Genomic DNA, 7,038 nt, shown 5'->3' on the forward strand with positions numbered 1-7,038 from the left:
AATAGTCAAGGTCAAATAAACTTACAATAAAGCTATAACAATCAAAATAAGGTAATAGTGATAAAGGAGCCAACAACCATACCAATGGACCAGAACAGACAAGACAGAAATAGATCTGTGTGATGTCATCAATTAGTCTGTGACACAGGAGTCATCACAAAACAATGGAAAACATTTTAAATTCATGGTGATATAACTAGACAGCAAATAAACAAAAGTGAATATATGCAAAGATTGTATACTCCACCCCACAATTAACCCAAAGGGCATCATAAACAACTGCCATATAAATAACTGGAAACTGACACATGAAAAAAATCTTAATACTTTCTGCATGAGATGACATGAAAGATGTAGCATATGAAAAAAAATTAAGAAGCTGTACTGCTCTAAACTTAAGAATTCCTGCCATATGGTAGACAAGGTTAGCTCATTAAAACAAAGCAAAAATGAGAAGAGAGGGCGCATACTAGAAAATCCATTGGATACAGGACCATCTCTAAAATATAAAAACTATTATTAAAATTCAAAAATAGGAGAGCACATATCTCAATTTGTAATGGGAAGAATATCTGGGTTGGCACATCTCCAAAGAAATTAAAAAGTTGTAAATAAACATATGAGTATTTTCCTAATATTAGGAATAATTAATTATCCACTGAAATATGATATGGTTTTGAATTGTAGTCACCCACACCTAAACTGGCTCCAACAGATAGTGATAGGAAGATAGAGCTACAGGAACTCTGAAGAGGCTAAAGTAACAGAAAAGTACACTTTGGAAGAAGACCATCTTAATTTACATAAAATTTAATTCTGACCATATAATCTAATAATTATATGGCCCTGCTATTGTATAAGTTGATTAACATATTTTATTCACCTAAAAGCCTGTGCATAAATGTTTACAGGAGTTTAATTTTAATCATCAAAATTAGAGAGCATCCAGAAATCCTTGCATATATAAGTGTATAAATGTAGTGTATCCAGAGCTGAAAGGAAATAGCCTATCAAGCCATCAAATGACACAGAGAATGTCTGGATCCATGTGATTGAGTGAAAGAATAAATGCACTGCAATCTTATAATCTCTTGCCATTCCAGAAGATAAGAAAAGCCAGGAGTTAGGAGAAGAAAGTATAAGCAGGCAGACCACAGATATTTTAATATGCTGAAAGATTCTGTGGGATGCTGTTAGTTGGCATGCATAATTATACATTTGTCAAAATTCACAAATCATATAGTCTAAGGATGAACCCTAATGGAAAATGTGTTCTTTGGATGATAATAGGGGACAACTTCGAGTTCATAGATTATAATAAATATAACGAGTGAGAAATGTTAATAGAGTTGTAGGTTATACATAAAGAAGGCTAGGGAGCTTATAGGACTCAATTTACTATGAATCTAAAATTGTTATGAAAGAGAAGTCTTCTTTAAAGGAAAAAGAACCCAATGGAAGCTGTTTCTGTTATAAATATGGGAAAAAACAAGATTCAGTTTGAGTCACTTTCTTTACAAACAAAGTTAGTATTTTACAGAACCACTGAAACCTGAGTCTATCTGTCATTCTAAAAGACCATAGTTCTCTTTGGTGGGAACAAATTCACACTGTAAGTAACAGGAACTGATATCTCCCTCTGGATGATGAATCTTAAAGAAGGGAAGAACACACTGCATGCTTAGCACCCATAGCTGTGGTAAGACCAACAGTAACAGATGGTGTCTTGCAAAGCACAAAGAGCAGCAGCATTTGAACCCATGTCATTGGCAATGACAAAAGAGACAATGGGAAGGCATGGAATGAGAAAGAATGAAGATATTTAAACTAAGACTGGGAAACTCATTTCTCCTGGGAGTAGTTCTTAAGCCTTCTGTAGCCTGAGAAATCAGAGGTGGTCAGTGTGAGGATGGATACTGCTACCTAGGATTCAATAATCTGACAAACCTGAGAATCTATATTTGAAACCCCATTGCTGGTAGGCAGAGTGACTACACCCTAGTCTTGTCATTGTTGCCCAGATCATTCTGTAATAATATTCTGCAGAGATCTGAGACCTGGATGCATTCTGTCATTTATCCCAAGGAATGCCATAGTGATGATTTCAGAATCTTTGAAAACTGAAGTTATAATTATGCTTAAAACTGAACTCTAATAAAAGTGACAGTGTAATTTTCACCTTGTTTAATGAGGCAAAATAAACAATGAAAGCATATTCATGTAACACTGAGGATCTCTGAAACATGTGGTATTTGCTGGTAACTCCCAGTAATGGCCAATTCACCTGAGTGAATATACCCTATTACTCACATTGTGTAAGATTTTTATCTTTAATAGTATTTGTGATGAAGACATTGCAGAATCCTTTAGGACAGGAAAATTTTTATTTTGTAAAAATAAAAATTACAATTATTTTTGGCCATTTTCCTTTCCAAATTCTATAGTTCTTCTTATTTGCATTCATGACGATAGTATTTGCACTTTGACAATTCAAACAGATGAAGGAAAGGCCATCCAGAGACTACCTTATCTAGGGAATCCACCCCATATTGCAGCCACCAAACCCAGACACTATTGCAGATTCCAAGAAGTGCTTGATGACAGGAGCCTCATATAGCTGTCTCCTGAGAGGCTCTGCCAGAGCCTGACAAATACAGATGCAGATGCTCGCAGCAAACCATTGGACTGAGCATGGGGATCCGAAAGGAGGAGTTAGGGAAAGGACTGAAGAAGCTGAAGGGGGTTTCAACCCCATAGAAAGAACAGCAGTATCAACCAGCCAGACCTCCTAGAGCTTCCAGGGACTAAACCACCAACCAAAGAGTACACATAGCTCCAGTCGCATATGTAGCAGAGGATGGCCTTATCTGGCATCAATGGGGAGAGTCCCTTCATCTCCTGAAGGCTCAATTCCCCAGTGTAGGGGAATGCCAGGGCAGTGAGCTGAGAGTGGGTGGGTGAGTTGGGGGGCAGCCTCATAGAAGCAGAGGGAGTGGTATGTGAGAGGGGGATTGTGGAGGGGAAACTCGGAAAAGGGATAACATTTGAAATGTAAATAAATAAAATAGCCAATGAAAAAGATTACAAGATGCTTGTCCAAGGCACAAAGAAACAGAGGACACTCTACAAGCAGACTGAAGACCTAACTACAAAATAAAAGTAACAATGAGCAAATCCCTAAGCAGGGAAGAAATCTCAGTGCTTAAGGGCTTTACATTTGCCTCTTGTGCTCTATTGCTGTCTAAACTGTTTCTACCCATAATGTAAATGGCCATCCAGCTTTTTAATGACATCCCCCAAAACAAAGCATCTCTCTCCACAGCCTATGCTGGGTCCCTTTGAGCGGAGACACACTGCAATTATTGTTTCTTAAAAAAAAAAAAATCAAACTTATTGTGGTATTTTGTTGTTGTTGTTCATGGAAAGTAGATTATCTCTTGAAAAGATTGACATGTCAAAGAATGGGAAAATGGGAGCACATTTCAGCTTTTAAGATGTTCTTGAAAAGCGTTGTGAGGCACCTGCTGAAAGAGATGTTAGTGGTGAGTGCAGGGTGGTCAATATCACCACAAAGAGATGAGATAAGGCAGAGGATTTAGCAAAAGGTTAAGGAGAAGCAAGCCTCTTTGGATTCCATGGTAATAATGTCCGAGGTATTTCCCCTGATTGCTGAGGACTCACACGTGCTTTATAGATTTTAAGCTGTGTAAAGTCTCAGAGGTGAGAAAGAATTTTCAAGTACACTCTCAGCACTGACATTCTGTGTTTCCATCAGTCAGGATTTATGTACTTGAATTTCTGGTACTCACTATCCTTATAATAAATATTTCCAGCATTCTCTACTTCCATTTTATGGAATTGTTTAGCTTACTTGTAACCAGTGTCTAGGACAGGAGAGTTTAGAACATTTGCTGTTAAGAACACTTGCTACTCTTGCAGAGGACCCAGGTCGCTTCCCAGCACATACATGGAGACTTCCAGCAAGGATTCTGGCACCTCTGGCTTCCATGGGCACTACACCTATCTTGTACACATATATACATGCAGGCAAAACAAACAGACACACGAAAACTTAACCACTGTTTCTATAATTTGGGATTTCTAACCCTGGAACATTTTTATTATAGGCAGAAAATTATTAGTAATATAGTTCAGTATATATTAAAAGATCTATTTGTGTGCAGAATGGATAATATACTTGAAACTTGACTGATAAACTCTCTTGTTATTGTAACCTCTGTGTTTTAGTGTAATAAAGTGGATAAAGTGCCCTTGGATTCTAGCCTACATATATCACCTTGTAGTAATACCTCTTTCTCAGAATTCCTAGGAACACCTATAAATCAGTAATAATTTTAGTATATACTATTGTGGTGGTTTGAATATATGTGACCAATGGCCAGTGGCATTATTAGGAGATGTGGCCTTGTTGGAGTGGGTGTGGCTTTATTGGAGGAAGTACATCACTGTGGGCAGGGAGGGATTGGGCTTTGAAGCTCCACCCAGTATGGAAGAGTCAGTTTCTCCTGTCTGAAGTCAAACAATGTAGATGACTCAGCTCCTCAAGCACCATGTCTGTCTGGATGCTGCCATGCTTCCTGCTACAATGGTAATGAATTAAACCTCTGAAATTATAAGCCAGCTTCAAGTAAATGTTTGTCTTTATAAGACCTTTTTGGGTCATGGTGTCTCTTCATAGCAATAAAACCCTATCTAAGACAAGTATCAATAAAAAAATCAACCAATAAATAAAGCTTCAACATGTTGCCCACTTCTACATGGTAGGGTAATTTTCTCACTAAATTTCTACTCTATGACCACTAGGGTAGGATCAGAGGTCAAATACACAGGACACCAACTCCTTGTGCATTTGCAGGGAAAACTCCTTCTTTTTATAAAAACAAAATGTTCTCCAACTATTTTTTTTTACCCAGTAAAACTAACCAAGCCTAAGTCTTCTACTTAAGCTACAAGATGAGTGGTAAAATGTGATACTACAAATTTCTAGTTATTGCCAAGGTCATTTTTGCATTGCCTTGGCACTATTGGTCTACCACAGGGCAGACTTGGGAATCCTTGAAGGTACTCTGACCAGCTCAAGCATTTTGAGCATGGCTCTGGCAGTTCCTGCCCTTCTCCCTGCTTCCCTGTGCCTTGTGAAAAACCTTAGAATACATTCTTAAAGCTAGCCACCAAGGTCTATTCTCTTATTTGGCCACTTCCTCCTCCTGAGACTGACTTCCCAGGTCCAGCTATCAAAGTATTGAAGCCCAGCAATCAAAATCCCCCTTTTACCTAAAGAGCAGCTGTCTAGTCTTCTGTAGAATGCCTCTATGTGCTCTCAGCCAGGACCAAGCAGAGATCAAGCCAGTTGCCTGCAGAGAAGCCAAAGACTCCCTGTGAGACCAGCCAGATCTCTCCTCCTCTTTTCCCCCTCTGCAGCAGGCTAGATGTAGCCCGCAGGCCCCCACTCTGTTCTCAGCTCTTTCAGGGCTCCCAGCTGTACCTGGTGCCCAAGATCCTGAAAACCAGATGGTCCCAGCCTCGCAGCCTTCGCCCGGGACTCCTGAGCCAGCTCTGGGTGTCCTGCACCTCAGACCGTGCCCCCTCCCAACCCCCAGAATGGTGTCCTGTGGGTTCTCTACATCCTGACACCTGCCCAGGGACAGTTAGGGGTAAGTACAGGCAAAATTCCCTTGTCCTGATTCCTTGAGCTGCCAGAGCCCTGTGGCCTCGTGGACATGGGACTCTCTCTCCTTTGTTCCCTTCTCTTCCCTCATCCTGTCTCCTGTCTGATCTCTTATTCCCTGCCCTCTGACTCTCTGGGGTAAATGAATTTTGTGCTAGCACACTGTCTTAGGGTGTTCTGAGCTGATACTTTTCCTCTCACACCTTATCATTGATGGAAACTTACACTGATTTGAAATATGCATAGAGACCATAGGACTTCATTGTACATTACAACAGTTTTATATGCGGCTCAGACCACATAACTATGAATCTAAGTCCCAGTAGACTCCACAGTATCCATAGGCGCATAACTGTGAAAATATCCTAGGGTACAGTGGAATTTCAGCTTTTAAAATAGATATTTCCAGACAGAGTAGTCTTGGTGTGGTTTGACTTCACCTTTCCTGGTTTTACACTATTATTTATGGTAAGGGTCACAGGAAGGTGTTGGGGAAGTGTCTCAGTGGTTAAAATGGCTTGCTGCTCTTGCACAGGGAACAAGAGTTTGGTTCTCAGTCTCCACATGGGATGGTTCCCCACTGCCTGTGATTCTCTGCATGGGATTCAGTACACTCCTGTGACTTCCATAAACTTTACAAATTCCTGCACACTCATAGCATGTGAACATACAGCCAAGGCAACGGAACCCCTTTGAGGTCTGTTTGCTCTTCATTTGTTTCACATTTTGCTATGGTGTGGACAGGAGGGCCACCCTTTGACCTCAAAGCCATGGGTTTTTGTTTCCTACGTTCAAATTACTTTAGAATGTCAGTAATATGAAAAGCTCACCCTCAGTATCACTCCAGTCACCATCCTCTTGTTCTCTGTGCCTCTCTGTCTCTGTCTCTGTCTCTGTCTCTGTCTCTGTCTCTCTCTCTCTCTCTCTCTCTGTCTCTGTCTCCCTGTCTCTCTCTATTTTCTTCTCTGTCTCTGTTTATCTCATTTCTCTGTCTGTCTCTTTATCTCTTGGTGTGTGTGTGTGTGTGTGTGTGTGTTATATGTGTGTGTATTGGATGTATGTGCGTGTTGTATTTGTGTGTATATGTGGTTGCATATGTGCTTCCCATGTTTTACCCCAGCCCCTGCTTCTTCATTTTGTTCAATTCTGTTTTGGTTGTTACTGCCCATTTGATTTCAAAAGGAAGGAAGGAAGGAAGGAAGGAAGGAAGGAAGGAAGGAAGGAAGGAAGGAAGGAAGGAAGGAAGGAAGGAAGGAAGGAAGGAATCATGGAATTAGATAGCGTGGGAACTGGAGAAGTCCTGGGAGATGAGGGAAGAGAAACCATGATCAGAATATTTGTAGGAAGAG

Source organism: Mus caroli, unplaced genomic scaffold (assembly GCF_978045245.1).
Source record: "Mus caroli unplaced genomic scaffold, Mus_caroli_1 scaffold_12, whole genome shotgun sequence".
Taxonomy (NCBI): domain Eukaryota; kingdom Metazoa; phylum Chordata; class Mammalia; order Rodentia; family Muridae; genus Mus; species Mus caroli.